At 40.2% G+C, this 24,265-nt stretch overlaps 2 pseudogenes; both read left to right on the top strand.

The window, feature by feature from the left end:
- The first annotated feature begins 5,808 nt into the window (after positions 1-5,808).
- Positions 5,809-7,252, top strand: LOC111142925 (annotated as a pseudogene).
- A 7,242-nt stretch (positions 7,253-14,494) lies between these two features.
- LOC111142924 lies at positions 14,495-24,108 on the top strand (annotated as a pseudogene).
- The last annotated feature ends 157 nt before the right edge of the window (positions 24,109-24,265 follow it).

Raw genomic sequence — 24,265 nt, 5'->3', positions numbered from 1 at the left:
GTTCCAAGAGGAAGACTTTAAGAGATGTTACACCATTTGCCCTTTTCCCTCCCCTTGCCATGGTTCCCAGTGATGTTTCAGAGAGTGAAGCCTCTGTGATTTTTGCATCTTTTAGTGAGAACAACATGGAGCAGAGCCCCTGCCAACCTAAGATGACACAGAGCATGAGTAAGAAATATACTCTTGCCATTTTAAGCTGCTAAGATTTTGAGGATGTTACTGAAGCAAAATTTTGCCTAACACAGAAAGAAACAAAAAAAGATAAACAGAATACAGCTTGCCTTAACTGAAAAAAAAAGAAAGAAAAGCATATTATCTTAAAATAATAAAATCTAAAAATAGTCTTTAAAATAAATTTCTTTTCAAAATTTGGCTGCAAACACCATCAGTGTCTAGCAGAAAATAAGGAAACCTTCTGTTCATTTTAGCCCTTAGAATTTGCAATGAATGTTTAAAAGAAACTTCATAATCTTAATACAGCCTGGCTAGAATTGCACTGTACTACAAAACACATTAAAAGTAATTATGATCGGGGGCACCTGGGTGGCTCAATTGGTTAAGTGTCTGCCTTTGCCTCAGGTCATGATCCCAGGATCCTGGGATCGAGTCCCGCTTTGGGCTCCTTGTTTAGTGGGGAGGCTGCTTCTCCCTCTCCTTCTGTCACTCCCCCTGCTTGTGCTCTCTCTCTCTCTCAAATACATAAATAGTCTTTAAAAAAAAAAAAACAGGGACGCCTGGGTGGCTCAGTCAGTTAAGTGGCTACCTTCGGCTCAGGTCATGATCCCCAGTGTCCTGGGATCCAGTCCCACATCGGGCTCCCTGCACGGCGGGGAGTCTGCTTCTTCCTCTGCCTCTGCCTGCCACTCTGCCGGCCTGTTTGCTCTCTCTCTGACAAATAAATAAAAATAAAATCTGTTAAAAAAAAAATCTGTGATCCCCAGTTTGCAAAGAGCCAAGGTGGAGCGGGATTGTTGCCAACAGATGAATGACTCTTTAAAATGGTAGCTGAGGTGATAATAACATTGAGGTTTCCACATCCTTTATGTATTCACTACAGAATCTAACAGTGCTTGACATGTAAGAGACACATGGTAAGTAATTGAAGTATTGGCTACAGCTAAACCCAGTTGCTCACTTAAAAATCTAGTCTCAGTTGGTTAAGTTCCCAACTCTTGATTTTGGATTTTGGATCACATCATGACCTCTGGATTGTGAGATCGAGCCCCATGTCAGGCTCCATGCTCAGCATGGAGTCTGCTTGAGATTCGTTCTCTCCCTCTCCCCCTGACCCTCTCCTGCTCTCTCTCTCACAAAAAAATAAATATTTTTAAAGAAAAAATAAATATAAAAAAATATTTTTAAAAATTTAATTGAGAAAAGCAGGGGGCATCTGGGTGGCTCTGTTGGTTAAGTGGCCAACTCTTGAGTTCAGCTCAGGTTAGGATCTTGGGGTTGTGGGGTTGGGCTCTGCATTCAGATCCCTCTCCTTCTGCCCCTCCCCCTGCTTGCACTCTTTCTTTTTTCTCACTAAAATAAATAATAAATAATAAAATAGGTGCACCTTGGTGGCTCCATCAGTTAAGTGTCTGCCTTCAGCTCAGATCATGGTCCCAGGGTCCTGGGGCTGAGTCCCACATCGAGCTCCTTGCTCAATGGGGAGCCTGCTTCTCCCTCTGCCTGCCACTCCCCCTGCTTGCTCTCTCTCTCTCTGACAAATAAATAAAACCTTTATAAATAAATAAATAAATAGATCTTCAAAAAGAAGAAAATTTACTCTCCAAAATCAGTCTGTGGAGCTGGGCTATCCCTGATGAGTGGTGCCAGTGAGGGTAGTGTAGAGGTACTGGGGGAAGTAATTCTGATATCATGGTAAAAGGCAAGCTAGGTTGTTAATCCCCAGATCTTTGTTCCAAGAATAACAAATAAAAAATCCTGGTCCCCTCTATTCATATTGCTAATGATTCCTCTGCCATTTAGTTTCATGAGTCAATAGATTCTTCTTTTTGCCTAAGGTAGTCATGTCAGAGTTTTGTCACCTACCAAAAAATGCCATCTACTATAATCCTTTCTCAAGGGATTAACATAACAGATATGAACAAATAATTAAAAACAGTGCCAATTGGTATTGTGGAGCATGTAAAAAGGCCAAACCTAGAAGTCTAACAAAGTCGTTGGGCATAGTGGGTAGACAGATGTAGGCAAGCAAACTTTGAGGCTCAGTGACTTGTTGACCCAGGGAAACATGTTTGAATATTCTTTCATCAGATCTATGAACATTAGTGAAAGAAGTCCAGAAGGGCAAGAAGAGTCTAAATCCAAGAGTGTCAAGGAAGGCAAGGAGAGCTAAAGGCTTCAGCTTTGGGGCTGGTATTGGGTTTCCTTTTTTGTGTCAGCAGGCAGTTTTGTGTTTGCAGCTGAGAAAACGGAGCGACTCACAGATGCTAGAAAACCCAATTACAGAAGGTGGGGGACTCCTGACACACCAGCCATAGTGAGGGCCACAGCAGCCCTAGGCTTGCTGGGCCATCTGTAAAATGTGTTTGGCCTGGTTCACTGACTAATTGGTTCAATCCCAAAAGAGCAATTAAAAGGTAGCTCAGCTCCCAGATCCCAGCCAGCTTGTACTATTGTGGAAACATTTTAGGGATGTCTGGGTGGCTCAGTTGGTTAAGTGTCTGCCCTTGGGTTGTGATCCCAAGGTCCTGGGATCGATGTGGGCATCGGGCTTCCTGCTCAGAGGGGAGTCTGCTTCTCCCTCTGCCTGCCACTCTCCCTGCTTGTGCTCTCATTCTCTCGCTCTGGGAAAAAAAGTATTTTTTAGAGCATACCTATGACTAGAAAGAATAGCTTAAGGTAAACAATTTTAAAACTAAAAACATTATTGGGGCGCCTGGGTGGCTCAGTCAGTTAAGCAGCTGCCTTCAGTTTATGTCATGATCCTGGAGCCCCAGGACTGAGCCCGGCTTTAGGCTTCCTCCTCAGAGGAGAATCTGCTTCTCCCTCTCCCTCTGCTTCCCCCATCCCCCGCTTGCGCTCCCTTTCTCACTCTCAAATAAATAAAATCTTTAAAACTAAAAACATTATTTTTGACAGATGTTCTCTAAATGAAATGATTTATATCTAGTTCCTGCAGGCAGCCCAACAGACGTATTTTCATTACTTAAATGTACATTAAAAATACTTTTATTGCAAAAAATTCTCATATACAGTAGAGAGTAGAAAGTAGAGAGGTTAGCATAATTAACTTCCACATACCCATGACTGATTCAATTATCACATTTTGCCATATTTGTTTTATCTCTCTTTTATGTTTTTTAATTAGTTTTATTTTTTAAAGATTTTAAATAATCTCTATACCCAGCATGGGGCTCGAACTCACAATCCAGAGATCAAGAGTCGCATGCTCCCCTGACTGAGCCAGTCAGGCGCTCCTCATCTGTCCCTTTTATTTTCTTCTTATTAAAGTATTTTAAGGGGGAACCTGGGTGGCACAGTCAGGTAAGTATCTGACTTCAGCTCAGGTTATGATCTCTTGGCGTCCTGGCATGGAGCCCCACTGAGCAAGGAGTAGCCTAGTCCCTCTCCTTCTGGCCCTCCCCACTCGTGCACGCTCTCTCAAATAAATAAATGAAATCTTAAAAAAGAAGATTTAAAGTAGTTTAAGGCAAATTCAGACATCACTTCACCCTCACATATTTCAGTACTCATTTTTAACGAAATGGCATGTTTTTACACTACCACCATGCTATTATCTCACTGTAGCAAGTGGTGTTGGTGCTTTTTCCCATACCACGTTGGCCCTTACCATTTCAGTGGATGTTCTTGGCTTGCAGGCTTTCTCTGGCCACTTAAGAGTCCACTCTGCCTCCCCCTCCCGTGGGCTCAGCTGAACCAATGCCTGATGGGAGCTGGTATAAAAGTAACCTGGGTCTCTTGACCTGGGGGTGGGGATTGGCTCCGAGGTATAGTCCATACTACTTCCCCAAGTACATCAGTGAGATCAAGTTCCACCTGTCCACAGTGGTTAAGTTGCTTAAGAGTGCAGCTTTTATTGGCTTCTAGTCCTTCCTCATTTCACTTCCTCTTCCTCTTCCAGTGTTTTCTGGGATCTTTCCTCAAATATACTACTTGTATTTGAATCTTATCTCTGGGTCTGGGAGAACCCAAACTATGAAACTCACCTAACCAGACTTACAGTAATTCTTTGGTATCATCTAATACCCAGATCTTATTTGAGATTTTCCTAATTATATCAAAATTACCTTTTTATAATTGGTTTGTTAAAATCAGATTTTTAAACTAATTGCATTTGGTTGTTTCTTAAGCCTCTTTAATCTAGAACAGTCTTCTTCCTCACCTCTTTTTGATGACATTGACCTGATCGCAGGGACCAGATCAATTGTCCTATTCAATTTACCACGTTTTGGATTTATTTGCTTCCTTGCTGTTCCTTTATCTCCTCTATTTCCTATAATGAAAGTTAGCTTTTAGAAACTTGCAGATTCAGGGGCACCTGAGTGGCTCATTCAGTTGAGTGTCTGACTCTTGGTTTCGACTGTCATGACCTCAGGGTCCACGCTGAATGGGGAGTCTGCTTGAGATCCTCTCTCTACCTTTCTGCCCCTTCCCCCGTGCTCTCTTTCTCTCAAATGAATAAATAAATCTTTAAAAAAAAAAAAAGAAACTTGCAGGTTTAACTTTTTTAGGGAGCAAGAATACTTCACAGGTAGTGTTAGCGTGATATCAATCCTTTTAGGAGACACAAAAAGCCTGGTTGTCCCGCTTGAAGTGACACTAAAATTGATAAGTGGGTTCAACTCGTTCATCTCAGAGGGTTTAACAGGAAGCTGTGCTGCTTAAAAACCCTGTTCCATGTGACATTACTAACACTGTTCTATGACTTCAGAGGACAGCTGCTAAGTTCACAGTGAACTTTTTGTAGGGTAAAATAATTTTAAACAGGCTTTAAACTATTAACTGCTTCATGTCTTGGAACATACTGCAAGCTATTTTCTAAGGAAAATTCTAGTCTCACTTACAGCTTGAATCATAACTCAATACATCGTTAAAATGGAAACTAGACCCACCCCGCATAAAATCTCATTAACATACTTACTCAACAAATACTGAATATTGCAATGTGCCAGACAATGGAATAGATAAGAAGGATACATAAGTAAACTAATCAGTCTTTGTGCTCAAAGAACTTACAGTCTTGTAGGGAATCTTACTAGCGATACACAGTGGTAAGCACAATAGTAGTAGTATCTAATCTGGAGGGAGGATGTCATTAGGGAACTCTTCTTGGGGGAAGCGATATCTAAATTGAAACCTATATGGCTATTTCTTAAAGAATAAACACCAGGAAAAGCAAAAAGCTTTCCTTTACTTGAAACTAATATGTTTTTTTCTTAAGGAAAACATGAATCGTATAATTGTTAACTCTTTTTGCTTTGAACCCTAATAATTTCAATTTTGCAACTTAACTCTAATTATGTAGGACCTGATAGTTTGCATATCTTTATTCCAAATGTCTCCTGGTCTTGCTTTTCTTTCTGTCCTTTTCCTGATTTTTAAAGATTATTTTTCTGTTCCAAATTATACGTGTTTCTGAAGCTACCTCAGATAGCAGTCTCTTTTGCTTATATTTGACCACAGGAACAAAAAAAGAGTCCCATATTGAGTTGGATCAGGGATGACTCTAACTTCATCAAAAATGGTCTTAAGGAGCTTTTCCACTTTACACATGGTGGGGTCCATATGGCATTGTTCTGCATTCCCATCACAGCTTAAAGGGAAACTTTCACAATGTCTGGAGCCCTTGATGTCCCGCAAATGAAGGAGTAGAATGTCCTCAAATTCCCTGCAGCAGGGACTCACTTATGTGGCACCAACCTTGACTTCCAAATGGAACAGTACAGCTACAAAAGGGAAAGTGATGGCATCTACATCATAAATCTGAAGAGAACCTGGGAGAAGCTTCTGCCAGCAGCTTGTGCCATTGTGGCCATTGAAAACCCAGCTGACTTCAGTGTCCTGTCCTCCAGGAATACTGGCCAGTGAGCTGTGCTGAATTTTGCTGCTGCTACAGGAACCACTCCCATTGCTGGAGGCTTCACTCCTGGAAGCTTCACTAACCAGATCCAGGCAGACTTTGGAGAGCCGAGACTGTTGGTGATTACTGATCCCAGGGCTGACCACCAGCCTCATACAGAGGCCTTATGTTAATCTGCCTATCGTTGCTCTGTGTAACACAGACTCTCCACTTCACTACGTGGACATCTCCATCCCTTGCTACACAAGGGAGCTCACTCAGTGAGTCTAATGTGTATGCTGGCCTGGGAAGTTCGGTGCATGTGTAGCAACATTTCTCGTGAGCACCCCTGGGAGGTCATGCCTGATCTCTACTTCTAAGAGATCCTGAAGAGATTGAAAAAGAAGGGCAGGTTGCTGCTGAGAACTCTGTGACCAAGAAGGGATTTCAGGGTGGATGGACTGTTCCAGCCCCTGAGCTCACTGCTACTCAACCCGAGGTTGCAAACTGGTCTGAAGGTGCCCTTGGTGCCTAGTCAGCAGTTCCCTGCTGAAGACAGGAGCGCCCACCCTGCCACGGAAGACTGGTCTGCAGCTCCCACTGCTCAGGCCACGGAATGGGTAGGAACGACCACTGAGTGGTCTTCCTCTTCCACAAAGGCAAACAAAATGGAAAGAAGGTTGATGGAAAATAAAGTTTCTAAAAAAAAAAAAAAGGTCTTAAGGAGTGTGTAACTTTCATCTCAGCTACCACCCATTAGTCCCTGAGGGAGAGTGATGTGGGAGAAGGTGAAGTGGAGTCAGAGATATGCTTAAATCCCAGATCTGACAACATCGATATCAATCTTAGTTTGAAATCCTGCGGAAAGAATTTCCAGGGACTCCAGGATCTTTTCCTGAATTATAACCAATACCTTTTTTTCATGTGTTTAGCTTGAACATAAAAATAATCATTATATTAATTAAGATATCTTTGGCTGCACACCAACAGAGATTTGACTCACCGTTTGTATTATTTCCCGATGCTGCCGTAATAAAGTGCCACAAACTAGATGTCTTAAAACAAGAGAAATTAATTTTCTCACAGTTCTGGAGGTCAAAACCCAAAATCAAAGTGTCAGCAGGGTCATTCTCCCTCCAGAAGCTTTTGAAGAGAACCCTTCCTTACCTCTTCCAGCTTCTGGTGGCTCCAGGCATTCCTCGGATTGTCACTGCATAATTCCAATCTCTGCCTCCAGGTTCACATTGCCTTCTCCAGTGCTTCTATTTTTCTCCTCTGTGCATCTCTCCTCTGTGTGTGAGTGTTGTTGTTGTTGTTTTTTTTAATGATTGGAGAACCCTGCTATACCGTTGTGGAACTACAAAATTTTTACTACGGCTGGAGTGGAGAACTGTGCAGGTAGCAGGAAGGCAGGTCAAGCCAGTAAGATGTGTGGGAGCTAGACGAAGAGGATGCTAAAATAAGATGACACTTGATACCAAAATCGATGGGGAGTTATTGAAGGGTTTCAATCAAAGGAATAATTAAATTAGACTGTTTTAGGATTACCCTGACAGTAGATGGATGTATCTGACTGCATTACCCGATAGATGGTGATGCCCTTCCTAAAAATGGCAAGTACAAATGGAGGAGGGTGTCTGCTTCTCTCCCTCTCCCTCTGCCCCTCCCCCTGCTCACATGTTCACTCTCTTTCTAAATAATTTTTTTAAAGATTTTATTCATTTGAGAGAGAGAGAGCATGCGTGCACATGCATGAGTTGGGGGAGGGGCACAGGAAAAGGGAAAGGAATAAGCAGACTCCCCGCTGAGCATGGATTCCCAATGATGTGAGGCTCTATCACAGTACCCCCAAATCATGACCTGAGCCAAAATCAGACACTTGATCAACTGAGCCACCCAGGGGCCCCAGTAAATAAATAAAGCTTTAAAAAAAAAAAAAAACACTCACACACAGAGGAGAGATGCACAGAGGAGAAAAATAGAAGCACTGGAGGAATAAGAATTGGGAAAAAGATACTGAGTTGAGGTGTGTGTTTTGAAGTTTGAAATACCTGGCCCAACGGATCCTTCTCTCTTTCACTCTCTCTCTCTCTCATTCTCTTTTTCTTGCCTTCTAATTTACATGCAATCTATCATGTCTTGTGGACTTATAGGCCTCATTTTTTTGTTTTATTTTCCTTGTTTTAAAAAATATGCCCTTGGATTAGGAACGAATACATCAAAATATTACCAGTGGCTGTCCCTGTTGTGAGATTACATGACTTCAAGAAAATACTTTTTGGTATTTCCCAAAGTGAGCACTTTACACACATTTAAAGACCAAGAAACCTTCAATTTTAACTGCCTGAGATGTATTCATTCCAGAGCCAGTATTTTTTCCCTGAGATATGGCATCTTCTTGAGTAACTTTAAGTAAATGTTAATGCTGAGTTTCTTATTGTAAATTAAATTTTAAAATTTCACCATTTGCTTATTTTTGGTCAACTTCCAAATTCTTAGCAACACACCACAATTTTGCGATCATTTGCTTATCATCAGTCTTTCCCCATGGATTAGGAATACCTCCTAGGGAAAAAAAATCTGGCCTTGTTCATCTCGGTAGACCCAAGACCTAAATATTCAGTGAATAGATATTTAATAAGTATTTGCTGAATTGGAATGTATAATATGCATCTTTGTGTTCCTAGTGCCAAGCACAGTGCCAATGTCCAATAGACATTAATGAAACTATATTTCAACTTTTGGGCAATATTCCACCAAAGTCATACTGTCACTGGGTGGCAAAAATGAAATTCCATTTTCTCAAACAGTATCTTTCTGTCTTTGTATCTTATGTGTATATCAATACATTTGCATACACGTATTTATATGTACACATACATAATTTTCTCATCTAATAAGCTTAAAGATCCTTCGACCTCTGTACCTTTGAAAGACTGCCAAGTCAGGAAATTTTTCTAATTTGCCATTAAGAAAACAGGCTGAGGGGCGCCTGGGTGGCTCAGTGGGTTAGGCCTCTGCCTTCGGCTCGGGTCATGATCTCAGGGTCCTGGGATCGAGCCCCGCATCGGGCTCTCTGCTCAGCGGGGAGCCTGCTTCCCCCTCTCTCTCTGCCTGACTCTCTGCCTGCTTGTGATCTCTCTCTGTCAAATAAATAAATAAATTCTTTAAAAAAAAAAAAAAAAGAAAATAGGCTGAAAGTTACCTAAGATCACTAGTACTCTAGTTTTAGACATTGGTTCAAAAAAAAGCTCTTATTTATTGTATCAACTATTTAAAAGCTTAAGATAGAAACTTCTCCATCCTAAAATTCTAGTCTGGGCACAACTATAGCGAGAGCTGTAATTACTATATTCCTTTTGGAAGCTATGGTTATAAGGCCATGTTCCAGATACTGTGATGTGTTCAGCATCATCCACACAATTTTATTGTATTGCAAGTTAGAAATTTCCTTGGACTCCCTAGCCAGCAGGAATCCTAGTCAGGATTCAGTCAACAGCAGGCATATGCAAAGAGACTGGAAAGCTAAAGGAAGATAGAAACAATCTTCTAGCTTGGGCAGTGGTGACATCAGACAAATTGCACCCTGTTGTCATTAACAGTCAGCTCTTCTAGCATCTGGATAGCAGCTAAACATGGGCTCCTAATAGTTTGCATCAGCAGCATGGAGCAGAGGAACACAATTCCTTTAAGTCATGGGGTCTTGCACATAGATCAATGGAACAGAATAGAGAGCCCAGAAATAGACCCTCAACTCTATGGTCAACTAATCTTCAACAAAGCAGGAAAGAATGTCCAATGGAAAAAAGACAGTCTCTTCAACAAATGGTGTTGGGAAAATTGGACAGCCACATGCAGAAGAATGAAACTGGACCATTTCCTAACACCACACACAAAAATAGACTCAAAATGGATGAAAGACCTCAATATGACACAGGAATCCATCAAAATCCTTAAGAACACAGGCAGCAACCTCTTCAACCTTAGTGGCAGCAACTTCTTCCTAGAAACATCACCAAAGGCAAGGGAAGCAAGGGCAAAAATGAACTATTGGGACTTTAACAAGATCTAAAGCTTTTGCACAGCAAAGGAAACAGTCAACAAAACCAAAAGACAACCGACAAAATGGGAGAAGATATTTGCAAATGACTATCAGATAAAGGGCTAGTATCCAAAATCTATAAAGAACTTATCAAACTCAACACCCAAAGAACGAATAATACAATCAAGAAATGGGCAGAGAACATGAACAGACATTTCTGCAAAGAAGACATCCAGATGGCCAACAGACACATGAAAATGTGCTCCACATCACTCCACATCAGGGAAATACAAATCAAAACCACAATGAGATACCACCTGACACCAGTCAGAATGGCTAAAATTAAGCCAGGAAACTACAGATGCTGATGAGGATGCAAAGAAAGGGGAACCCTCCTACACTGTTGGTGGGAATGCAAGCTGGAGCAGCCACTCTGGAAAACGGCATGGAGGTTCCTCAAAAACTTGAAAATAGAGCTACCCTACGACCCAGAAATCGCACTACTGGGTATTTACCCTAAAGATACAAATGTAATGATCTGAAGGGGCACATGCACCCGAATGTTTATAGCAGCAACGTCCACAATAGCCAAACTATGGAAAGAACCTAGATGTCCATCAACAAATGAATGGATAAAGAAGAGGTGGTATATATATACAATGGAATATTATGCAGCCATGGAAAGAAATGAAATCTTGCCATTTGCAATGACATGGATGGAACTAGAGGGTATTATGCTGAGCAAAATAAGTCAACCAGAGAAAGACAATTATCATATAATCTCCCTGATATGAGGAAGTTGAGAGGCAGGGTGGAGGGTTTGGGGATAGGGAAGGAAAAAATGAAACAAGATGGGATCGGGAGGGAGACAAACCATAAGAGACTCTTAATCTCATGAAACAAACTGAGGGTTCCTGGGGGAAGAGAGGGTAGGGAGAGGGTGGTTGGATTATGGACATTTGGGGTGTGTGTGATATAGTGTGTGCTGTGAAGTGTGTAAACCTGACGATTTGTAGACCTGTACCCCTTGGGCAAGTGGTGCATATGTTAATAAAAGCAATTAATAAAAATAAAAGTCACAGGGTCGTGGATGAGTTGAATTCTGCCAACAACTGTGGGCTTCAGGGAAAGAAGCAGCTTCTTATAGTTCTTCATCACTGGGCAACATGGACCTCCTTTAGCTTCTCCAGCCTTTCCAACAATTTCATTACCTAATTTCCGTATTAAATCCCTCCTGCCTAAAATACCTCAAGTAGCTCCCACTTCTTAAAAATTTTTATTTAAATTCAATTTAGTTAACATATAGTGTGTTATTAGTTTCAAAGGTAGAAATAAGTGATTCATCAGTTGCATACAACACCCAGTGCTCACTACATCAAATGCTCTCCTTAATGCCCATCAACCAACTACCCCATACCCCCAGCACCTCTCCTTCAGCAACCCTCAGTTTCTTTCCTATTGTTGAGTTTTTCATGGTTTCCTCCCCTCTGTTTATTTTATTTTAAATTATTTTTATTAACATATATTATTTGCCCCAGGGATACAGGTATGTGAATCATCAAGCTTACACGTTTCACAGCACTCACCATAGCCCATACCCTCCCCAATGTCCATAACCCAACCACCCTATCCCTAATCCCCCACCTCCAGCAACCCTCAGTTTGTTTCATGAGATTAAGAGTCTCTCATGGTTTGTCTCCCTCACGATCCCATCTTGCTCCCTCTCTGTTTTTATCTTATTTTATTTTCTTTCCCATCCCCTTGTTCACCTGTTTTCTTAATTTCCATATATGAGTGAAATAAAATGGTACTTCTCTTTCTCTCACTTACAATCTAGTTTCATCCATGTCGTTGCAAATGGCAAAGATTTCATTCTTTTTGATGGCTGAATAATATTCCAGTGTATATAAATACCACATCTTTTTTTCTGGGCTCTTTCCATATTTTGGCTATTGTGGACATTGCTACTATAAACATTGGGGTGCATGTGCCCCTTTGAATCACTATGTTCGTATCTTTTGGATAAATAGATAGCAGTATACTTGCTAGATTGTTGGATAATCCTATTTTTAACTTTCTGAGGAAATTCCATACTGTTTTCCAGAGTGGCTGCACAGTTTGCATTGCTAGAACAGTGTAAGATGATTCCCCTTTCTCCACATCCTTGTCAACATTTGTTGTTTCCTGAGTTAGTCATTTTAGCCATTCTGACCACTGTGAGGTGGTATCTCATTGTGGTTTTGATTTGTATTTCGCTGATGCAGGGTGATGTTGAGCATTTTTTCATGTGTCTGTTGGCGATTTGAATGTCTTCTTTGGAGAAATATCTGTTCATGTCTTCTGACCATTTCTTGACTGGATTTTTTGTTTCTTGGTTGTTAAGTCTGATAAGTTCTTTATAGATTTTGGATACTAGCCCTTTATCTGATACGACATTTGTGAATATCTTCTCCCATTCTGTAGGTTGCCTTTTAGTTTTATTGATTGTTTCCCTTACTGTACAAAAGATTATCTTGATGAAGTCCCAATGGTTCATTTTTGCTTTTGCTTCCTTTGCCTCTGGAGACATGTCTAGCAAGAAGTTGCTATGGCCAAAGTCAAAGATGTTGTTGCCTGTGTTCTCTTCTAGGATTTTTTTTTTTTTTTTTTAGAGTTCATTTATTTATTTGACAGACAGAGATCACAAGTAGGCAGAGCAGCAGGCAAGTGGGGGGGAGCAGGCTCCCTGCTGAGCAGAGAGCCTGATGCGGGGCTCAATCCCAGTACCCTGAGATCATGACCCCAGCCAAAGGCAGAGGCTTAACCCACTGAGCCACCCAGGCACCCCTCTTCTAGGATTTTGATGGATTAGTTCCCATTTTCTGATTATGTGGTGTAACATTTAATTTAGTGTTTCTAGAACCAGAGAATGTACTATGCTAGGAAAATTATTTGTCCAGAAAAGTTTAAAACTTTCAGGACTAAAACACCAATTTTCCTGAAAATCTTTATTATTAAATGATTCATACATGGTCCTTTCTTCCAAAACAGAATATTTAAAAGGCATTTTTTGTCCTTTTCCATTATTATTACCATTGAATATTCACTGAGTATCTCTCTTTAGGCCCCACATTGAAGCATCAAGAACAGATGGTGTAGGACACCAGACTAAATTAGTACTGACCACAAGCAGATATGTGTAAGTTCAATTGCAAAAACCTTTACTGTGACAGTTACTAGAGATATGGAGATGAAGATGACACAATGACATGAATGTCCCCTAGACATTTGCACAGAAAAACATGTAAGCAAACAAATTATAACAAGGAATGATAGACACAAAAATAGAAATATGTACTACAGGCAAAGACTATATGGAAAAAGCGGCTACTGACTGTGCATTGAAGGTATCAGGGAAGGCTCTAGATGTGGGCTGAAATATAAGCTGGGTCTTGTAGTTTGAGGGGAAGAAAAGAAAAAAAAGGCATTTCAGAGCAAAGAAGAAGCATGTGCAAAGACAAGTATGGCAGCTGGTCTCTAAAGACAGCTCCCAACAATTCATCCTCTTCCCATATGCTTATACAGGTCTCCTCTGCTATCTGAAAATAGAGTGTTCCCATGAAAACTTTTGGAAACTGAAATGCATGAGGTAAAGGAGCAATTACTATTAATTTAGGAGAAAAAAATTTTGAGCATTCCCAGACTGAAAAAATAACCTCTCTTAGGCTTTTCTGACACCTTGGGACACATCTTGCTAACAGATGCACAAAATAAATCACAGTAAAGCAGAGATGCTCACAGACTCAGTTCAAAGCTATGGTTGCTTGATGATGAGAAGCTAAGTGTAGTTTCCTGGGAAGGAGTTAGTGATGCTACTCTCTGCTCAGCGTGCTCACAGCCTGCTCTCTGACAAACAAACCTGAATGCTATTTTCCCTTTTCACTTTTTTTTGTAAAAGCAAAAAGCCCCTTCAGATTTCTTTTGGTTATGGATAACAGGTACTAATATAGGTCTTTTAAAATTTTATTTATTTGAGAGAGAGTGAGAATGAGAGTGATAACAGAGAGAGAGGGACAAGCAGTCTCACCGCTGAGCAGGGAGCCCAGTGTGCGGCTCAATCCCAGGACCCTGAGATCATGACCTGAGCTGAAGGCAGGTGCTTAACTGGCTGAGCCACCCAAGTGCTTCAGTGTAGGTCTTTCTCTAAAGTGAGTGGTGTAACTTGAACTTTTGAAAAGTGAGAGATACCTGTATCTTCTCTCTTTGAATCTGAATTGGCCCTGAAATTGCTCTGACCAATATAATGTGGTGGAAGTAATGTTCTGGGACTTCTGAGCCCAGGGCTTGAGAGGACTGGCAGTTTCTATTTTCTTCTCTTGGGAACACTCGTGAGACACTCCTTCTTAGAATCCCACCATGCTCTAAGAAGTTCAAGCCATATGGGGAATCAAGGCGCTGCAAATGACCCTCCAGCTGAGATTCCACCCGACAGTGCCAACTCCCAGCCATGTAAGTGAATTAGTTATCTTGGACATTTCATTCTGGTTGAGCCCTCAGATGACTGCAGCCTCAAACAGCATGTGAAGCAGAACCACTCAGCCAAGTCCAGCCAATTCACAGAACTGTGATAAATAATGATTGTTGTTTTAAGCTGCTGAGTTTTAAATGATTTCTGATGCAGTAATAGGGCTCCTGCATGAGTGAAAGTTGGTAGATGAGCAGAGGTTCTGGCGAGTTCTCATAGTTCCTCATCACTGGGCAATACTGTCTGCCTTTCTTTGCTGCTCTTCTAGTCTCCAGTAATTTATTGCCTAATAGCTTGTGTTATATCACTCTTTGCTTGAAATACCTTGAATGCCTTCTGTTTTTCTGGTTAATTACATGGTATAACATTTTGTTATCTTGTATTCCTAGGACCAGAGAATGTGCTATTCCTGGGGCAGGTATTGGGGAGGGGGCTGATAATTTCAGCACTTTTGGTACTGAAATACCTTATTCTTGACAGTTTTTCTTTCTTCTTGTTCTTCTTCTTCCTTCCTCCTCCCCCTCCTCCTCCTCCCCCCCGCTTCTTCTTCTTCTATCACCATAAATATTTATTTACTGAGTGACCTGCATATTGTGTTATGGCTCTAGGAGCAAATGGTATGGAGCATCAGGTGAAAGGAGGGCTGACCACAAGCAGATATTTATAAGTTCAATTGCAAAAAACTTTACTATATCAGTTTCTAGGGATACTGAAATAATGATGATACGGTCCTTGTTCTCTAGCACCTCCCACTGTAATACAAATAATTTGTAAACAAATAAATATAGTATGGTATCATGGGTTTGAATATAGAAATATGTATCACAGGCACAGATAGGCAGAGAAAGAGTATCTAGGCACTGAGGCATTAGGGAAAACTTTACATAGGATCCCAACTTTACATATGGATTCCATAAGATCCATAAGCTGGATCTTATGGAATGGTTAGACATTTGTCAGGTGAAGAAAAGGTCAATCCAGAGTAGGGAAGAAGCACATGAAAAGGTGGTAAAGCGTAAAAGAGATGACATTATTTAGCCAATATTCCAGTGCAACTGAGAAAGTGTAGAAAAGGTTGAATCATGTTATGAAACATACCTTATGCAATGCTTAGGAGGTTGAACTTAATACTACGGTCACTGAGGAGCAGAGGAGTCTCATACTCATATTTGTATTTTCAGAAATAACACTGTTAGCAATGTGATGGAGAGATCAGAACAAGGAGGGACTGGCAGCAAGGCCAGTTAGGAGGCTACAGCAAGATTCAGCGGAGAACATCAAGAGGATGTGAAGTAGGATTTACAGCTGCTCTATCTCTAAAATAGCATGACTGGAATACTATGAAATAATTCCTACATTAAAGGTAGAGGCAACACTTTCTCTAAGGCTTATCTGCATACATTAATAGCTGTTGATTAATCAGTAACATTAAGAACACAATCCTTAATTTCAAAATTCTAAATATTGGGCCACTATTACCAGATCTTATCTCCTATTTGTATACTAGTAAGCTTGTTATTGGGCTATAAACAAATAGGGGCCTTGCAATTAAATTTTTTAATTTGGCCTTGATTGAGAGCTTACTTCAAAGAATTCCAAATTTCTCCTACATTTGGATAAGATGAAATTCTAGAAACTTGATTCCAGGTCACATTTTCCTATAATCTTTGACTTATTTTGATCAGAAGAGAAGTCTTATATAAAACCTGTACAATAGCAGAGACTGGCTGGCTCTGTTGGCTAACATCCAACTCTTGATCTGACCTCAGATCTTAATCTCAAGGTTGTGAGTTGACCCTGCACTGGGCCCCACGCTGGGTGTGCAGCCTACTTAAAAAAAAAAAAAAAAAAAAAAAGCATGGGCTCCTGGGTGGCTCAGTTGGTTAAGCGACTGCCTTCGGCTCAGGTCATGATCCCAGAGTCCTGGGATTGAGTCCCACATCGGGCTCCCAGCTCCAAGGGGAGTCTGCTTCTCCCTTTGACTTCCCCTATCATGCTCTCTCTCACTGTCTCTCTCTCAAATAAATAAAATCTTTAAAAATTAAAAAAAAAAAAAAAGCAAAAAGCAAGTACCTGGTGGCTCAGTAGGTTAAACTTCTGACTTGATTTTAGCTCAGGTCAAGATCCCAGGGTCATGAGACTGAGCCCCATGCCCAGAGAGTTAAGATTCTCTCCCTTTCCCTTTGCCCCTCCCGCAGCTCATGCACACACACACACACACTCTCTCTCTCTCTCTTTAAAAAAAAAAAAAAAAAAAAAAAAAAAAAACCTATACAGTAAATCAACATTCTGAAATAGTTTCTCTAACAATATTTTGTATTCTGCATAACACTGAATCATTTGGACAACAGTATGCAGGAAAAGGGAGACAAAAACATTACCAGACATTACCTCTGCTTCCATACTATGTGCTCTGTAATTATCCTGCAATGGCACACAATTTGCAATCTTCAGGAAGGGTTATAATTTTTTAAATGACTTCAAATAAAGATATAAAGATTCATAAACCCAGTATCCCCAGAGTACTTCTGGAGGGAAAGAAGAATGATCTAGTGGAAGAAACATAGTCCTTAGAACTCCTTAGATCGGTGTTCAAATTCTGATGCCTCCACTTGGTACATATTATTGTATTACTTAATTTCTTTTAAACTTAGTTCCCTTATTTATAAAATGTTTATACTGAAGACAGAACAAAATTTGGCTACTATTACATGTATGATTCAACTATATATGCAAATCTTAGGCTTATAAAACATACCACATTCAGTGTAACATACCAAATAAATGTTTCTGAAATAAATAACACTGTTGTCTCTTAAGTATACTACTACACCCTACTACATAGATCTTGGAAGTTTATTAATGACATAAATATGATGTTAATGTTATCTTTTATAGGCACAATAAAGGGAAAAACGTAGGAAAAGCATCTTGCATCACCAAGCAACTCTGAGCCTGCCACATTTTCCTTCAGCAGTCAGAGGATCTTAAGCTGCCTTAACAGCAAGCATAGCTTCTTCTTCCATCACCAGATACATCCTTCCTAATACTATCACTTCCCCTCCACTTCCAATCTCTAGTAAAAAAACCTCTCAATCACATATTTTTCTGGAAAATCTCCTTCTAGCTCCACTACTGTATTTCATGTTAGTGACAAATAAATACTATTCATAAGAAGTATACAAAAGTAGGAAACTACTAGATCACATGAAATTGAAAGGAAATAGCTATGGACTATAATATTGTTCTTGACATCTATTATATTATGTATAAGATATAAAGTTTTGTAAGTAAAGTAAAATTCTATATATATCTATAAATATCTATATGTATCTTTTGATGGTACACCTGTGTTACCAGTCTGCCACCCTGGACTATCAAGACCTAACTCTCAGAGGTGATGAGAAAATGAAATAACATAGGTAAAGATCTAATACAAAAATGTCCCCTTCATTCATGTCGTACTTATCATATATTATAAACTATCTTTCTATGTGCATTTGTACTATACTTCTTGTTTCAATTCTCAAAATACAGATCTATATGCTCAAAAAAACAGGGACCAGATATTCGTACACCTATGTCCCCAGCAGCATTATTCACAATAGTCAAAAGGTGGAAGTGCTCCATTCATCAACAGATGAATAAACAGAATGTGGCATATACACGCCATGGAATATTATTCAGCTGTAAGAAGGAATGACATTCTGATACATGTTATGAACCTTCAAAGCATGATGCTAAGTGAAATAAGTCAGACACAAAAGGGCAAATATTGTATGATCCCACTTAAATGAGATTCCTAGAATCATCGAATTCATTAGAAATAGAAAGCAAAACAATGGTTACCAATGGCTGCAGGGGGAGAAGAATGGATTATTGTTTAATGGGTACAGTATTTTAGTGTGTGATAATGAAAACGTACTGGAGATACTGATGGTTGTACAACAATATCCATGTACTTAATGTCACTGAACTGGCCACTTAAAATGATTAAAATGGTACATTTTATATGTATATTCAAGCACAATAAAAGCAATTAAAAATACCTGTTAAAAGATATATACTGTATTGAGACAGATCTATTTTAAACTGGGTTTGGCTAGGATCTCTGGGTGAAAAGCAATGAGCAGGTAGATTTTTAAGAACTGGACCGGCTTTCTAGGGGCTAAAGGGATCTGCAGATGTGAAGTCAAGAGCCACCTTTAAGATTTTACTTTCCTCAGAATATATTTTAATCCTGGGCCTATTCTCTCCAAATCATGTTGCTTCTTTTTGTCTTTTTCAACTTATACCATGTGTTGCTTCCAAACAGAGGTTCAATTTCAGTCTTTCCCCAGTACTCTATCCTAAAAGTAAAAACCTAGATGTTGTAAGGCGGTGGTTCTCAAAACGGGGTGATTTTGCACCACCTCTCAAGACATCTAGGAGTGTCTGGAGGCATTTTTGGGTTGTCACAAGCGGTGCTACTGGACCCTAGTACATAGAAGCCAGGGATTCTACTAAACTCCTCACAACACACAGGACGGCCTCTCACAACAAAGAATAACTGACCTCAAATGCCAATAGCATGGGGTTGAGAAATCCTAAGGAGTTCTAAGAAATTCTAAGGTTCTACTAAGTTGCTTGATTTCTGGTAGAAATTGATTATAAGTTAAAAGTTGCTTTCTTTGCTTCCCTACTTTCTCTTTTCACTTATATCTTGTTTAGGGAAAAACCAAATTTAAGTATATATTTAAGAGTAGATCTTTTATTTTGAGGAAATAGGAGAAGGATCAGTAGTAATGCTGGGGTGGGGGAGTAGGTGAAGGGATGCTATTTATGCAACCATTCTCTTCACCCTGGCCAATCCTACCCATGATATTCTATGCCATGGTGCAAAGCAAAAAGAAGGGGCCAAGGTGTTGGGAACAGAGGAGAAGAAAAGAAACAAACACAGTCCAAGTGAAGCCAGTGGAAGGCAGTGTCTATGCTATCTGGATTAGATAGTTCTTGGTGGCCATTTGTGTATGGGGAAGTATCTGTATTTCCAAAACAGATTCTAATAAAAATGTTTTAATTCAATTAAAAACGTAAGTCATACATTTCCATAACTAAACATTCAATTTATAAACTCCACATACTATTTATGATTACCTAAAACTTGCATTTCTTCTGAGGAGCAATAATCTGAGTACACAATACTACTGTGTCTGTAACAAGAACAAATGCTTTTGCTTTTATTTTCATCTTGTGTGATATTAAATAACAACGGACCTGCTGTACCAAACATAACTCATTTGGTAAAATTTAGGTATTTTGAGAAATTCACTAACATTGTCAGGCCTCTAGACCTTTAGAGTAATTCATTATAATGGTACATATTAAAATAGTGCCCTTTTATAAGCCTTTGGAAAATTGACATACATACTAAAACCAAATATATGTATATCCCATGACCTAGCAATTCCATTCCCAGCTATATATTCAACAGAAGCGCATATATACAGTCACCAAAAGACATGTATAAGAATGTTCTCTACAGCATTATTCATGATAGCCATTTGATGATAGAAATTCATCAAATATCAAATTCATCAATGGTAGAATGGAAAAAATTTGGATATAATAAAAATGGTTGAATTAATGAAGTACTATTCAGTAATGAGAATAAATGACTACAATACACTCTGAGTAAATCTCACTCTAGCAAATTGAATAATGGCCTCCAAAGATATCTAGGATCTAACTAAGGGAACCTGTGAATGTTACCTTGTAGGCAAAAGAGGCTTGGCTGGTGTGATTAAATTAAGGATCTTGAACCGAGATTATCCTGGATCATCCAGGTGGGCCCTAAAGGGAGAGGCAGAGGAGGATTAGACTACAGAAGAAGAGAAGGTGACTGTGATGTTGAAAGCAGAGGATTTAACACGAAGTAAGGGCCACAAAAACTACAGGCAGCCACTGGAAGCTGAAAAAAGGCAAGGAAACAGATGTTCCCCTCACAACCTTCAGAATCAGATTCAGGAACAAACTCTGCTGATAGCTTGACTTTGGTCTAATAAAAATAGTTTGGGACTTCTGCTCTCCAGGACTATAAGAGAATGAATTTGTGTTAAGTCACTAAGTTTGTGGTAATCTGTTACAGTGGCATCAGAAAACCAGTACACTCACAAATAAAACAATGATCAAATAGAAAAGTACACTGTGGTAGGCGGGGCGGGGGGTGCCTGGGTGGCTCAATCAGTTAAATGTTTGTCTTGGGCTCAGGTCATGATCCCAGGGTCCTGGGATCGAGCCCCACATCGGGCTCTCTGCTCAGCAGGATGCCTAGTTCTCCCTCTCCCACTCCCCCTGCTTTTGTTCTCTAATAAATAAAATCTTTAAAAAAAAAAAGTACACTGGGGTGCTGAGTGAGGTGGCACTGGATTGGCATGCAGGCAGGGCTGCAGTCCATGATACTGGGCGAGCAGCTCCAGGGCCCAGAGCGTGAGGCAGAGGGTGAAAGAGCAGGGTCTGCCTTTGGCACCTATCATGGACTTCCTGGCCCAGGGCTGGGACTTCATGTACGACAGAGAGGCACCCGGAATGCTGGCAGCCCTTTCCTTTCCCCCATCTACCTTAATTCCTGTAAATTCAGAGCAGCAAGGTTCATCCTCTGAGTGAATTGGGCTGGATATGGGTTCAGTGCTGAGGTGGGGAAGGGGCAGCAGGAGGGCTCTCTGGAATCTGATGTTCCAGCAGAACTCCAGGTGTTAAAATGACCCTATGACAGTTGACTTTGCCTTTTGCAGTCGCAAACCAATTACTGCTTGTTGCTTTGCTGAAACACTTGAGCCATGTGCATGAATCTACTTTGTTCAAGATAGGTGTTTAAATTGCTTTTTCAGACCTTTATCAAAATGGAGCTGCTGGCAAGATCCACAATAGCCAAACTATGGAAAGAACCTAGATGTCCAACAACGGATGAATGGATAAAGCAGAGGTGGTATATATATATACAAATGGAATACTATGCAGCCATCAGAAGAAATGAAATCTTGCCATTTGTGACGACATGGATGGAACTAGAGGGTATTATGCTGAGCGAAATAAGTCAATCAAAGAAAGACAATTATCATATGATCTCCCTGATATGAAGAATTTGGGAGGCAACATGGGAGGTTTGGAGGGTAGGGAAGGAAAAAATGAAACAGGATGGGATCGGGAGGGAGACAAACCATAAGAACTCAATCTCACAAAACAAACTGAGGATTGCTGGGGGTAGGGGTTGGGGAGAGGGTGGTTGGGTTATGGACATTGGGGAGGGTATGTGCTATGGTGAGTGCTGTGAAGTGTGTAAGCCTGATGATTCACAGACCTGTACCCCTGGGGCTAATAATACATTATATGTCAATAAAAAATAAAAAATTTTAAAAAAAAGGAGCTGCTGGGGCGCCTGGGTAGCTCAGTCCATTAAGCGGCTGTCTTCGGCTCAGGTCATGATCCCAGGGTTCTGGAATCGAGTCCTGCACTGGGCTCCCTGCTGGGTGGAGACCCTAGTTTTCCCTCTCCCTCTGTCTGCCTCTCTACTTGTGCTCTCTGTCAAATAAATAAAATCTTAAAAAAAAAAATCGAGCTGCTGTCTTTTCACTTGTAGTGATGAGTTTAGCTCACAAAAGAACTACTGCTTTTTTTTTTTTTTTTTTTAAGATTTTAGTTTTTGAGCACCTGGGTAGCTCAGTCAGTTGAGTAGGACTCTTGATTTCCCCACAGGTAGTGTTCTCTGCTCATCAGATGGAGCCCAATGGTATTGAGGTCTATGCTCAGCAGGGACTCTGCTTCTCTTCCCCTCTCTCTCCCCCTACCCCCGCTTGTGTGCTCTCTCTTGTTTTCTAAAATAAATAAATAAATCTTAAAAAAAATATTTCAAAGTAATCTCTACACCCAACATGGGGCCTAAACTCACAACTCTAAGATCAAGAGTCACATGCTTTACTGACTCAGCCAGCCAGGTGCCCCAAGATATTGCTCATTTAATGAGGCCAGCTAAAGAAAGAGCTCCTCAAGATCCTTGTGAGGATAATTCTCACATCTAGAACATCAGATCAAGGGAAGTAGCTTTGAAGAACAAACTTCATGATACTTAAATGAATTACAACAGCTTGCCACCTTAGAAAAAGGAGGCTATAAAAGAGTATACAAGATCAGGAATAAATTAGATGGTCAGTATTTTGAAATTTAAAAAATCCTGATTAAGGGTGCAACTAAACAGACTGCATGAAGGTACTATGGTGAGTGAAGGTGTTGGCAGGTCTTTGGTATCCTAATATCGTAGGGCTATCATAATGCTTGAATAGAACATGCACGTGTGGCGTGAATGCAAGAATTTCTGTTCAGCTGCCATCTCTGGAATTGAGCTCCAACCAGGATGACAAAAATCAAAATACTGTTAAAAATGATTAAAGTAACAGCTCATCCATTATCCTCCCCAAATTTACCTTAGAAAAAGAAAAATCCTTAGGAAAACCTGGCATTGAAAATCAGACTAACAGATTGATGAACTGTATCACCAATTTAGTCACAAAGATGTCAGTGAATTTGAACCATTCATTTTACTCCAAGAAAATGGCTTGGGTGATTTGTCTTCCAGATTGTTGAACATCGGCTGCCACTTAGGCATGACTGCGACTCAGAAGAGAATTTCACATCCATCGAGGAATCTTCTCAAGAAAACTTAAAACTTGTTGGGGCAGACATCACCTGATGGTGTCACCTGATGTTGCATATCCAGATCCAGTTGTGGGACTCTCTGTGGGACTGGATAGCTGAGAGAAACTAGCAGGGCCAGGAGTGTGGGGACCAATCTGCATGTCCTTATGTTATGACCAGTGTTGCAATAAAAATCTTTCAAGAATTGGAGGAAGGTATATTTTATATTCATAACATGAGAATAGTACACAGTTATCCGAAGCCCAGAAATATTTTTCTCATGGCCCTGATCAGCAAGTAAAAATAGGAGACTGGTTTGACCTGCAGAGACATCACACAGAACACAGACTGGATCAACAGACATGGCAAGAGAACACCAATGCATACTTCCAGAGCAGGTACTTGTCTGTACCCCTTAACCTGAAGTTAGAAGGAACTGAGTGTGACACCATGTCAGATATGTATAGCTTCGGTGTGATCTTACTAGAGCTATTTAAGCCGCTTGGAACAAAAACAGACCAAGTACAAGTTTTAACAGGTTTAAGAACTGGTCAGATACTTGAATCCCTCAGTAAAACACAAGTCAAGTATACCTAGCATTTAACCAGAAAGAATGCAACTCAGACTGTCTGCTCTGTTCAGCTGATGTAAAATCCAGAATTTACAAAATTCTGGAAATTTTAATCTCACCCTACAAAGATACTAGAACAAGAAAAAGAAATTGAAGAACTGAAGAAACAGCTAAGACTCCTTTCTCAGGACAAAGGGGTTAAAGATGACATGGAAGATGCGAATGAGCCTGTCTAGCCTTAATTAGGCTCTATAAATGTGAAATCGGTCTTAAACTCTTTAAGCTAGTCAACTGGAATATAAATTTTCAATTTTTATTAGGGTATACAGAGTATAACACTTTTTAAAAAAAGATTTTATTTATTTATGACAGAGAGAGATAGCAAGAGAGGGAACACAAGCATGGGGAGCTGAAGAGGGAGAAGCAGCTCCCCGCTGAGCAGAG

This window comes from Enhydra lutris, unplaced genomic scaffold (assembly GCF_002288905.1).
Source record: "Enhydra lutris kenyoni isolate GAN:26980312 unplaced genomic scaffold, ASM228890v2 scaffoldscaffold9, whole genome shotgun sequence".
Classification (NCBI taxonomy): domain Eukaryota; kingdom Metazoa; phylum Chordata; class Mammalia; order Carnivora; family Mustelidae; genus Enhydra; species Enhydra lutris.
The sequence above is the reverse complement of the archived record's forward strand: the minus strand, read 5'-3'. Positions and strand labels throughout refer to the sequence as shown.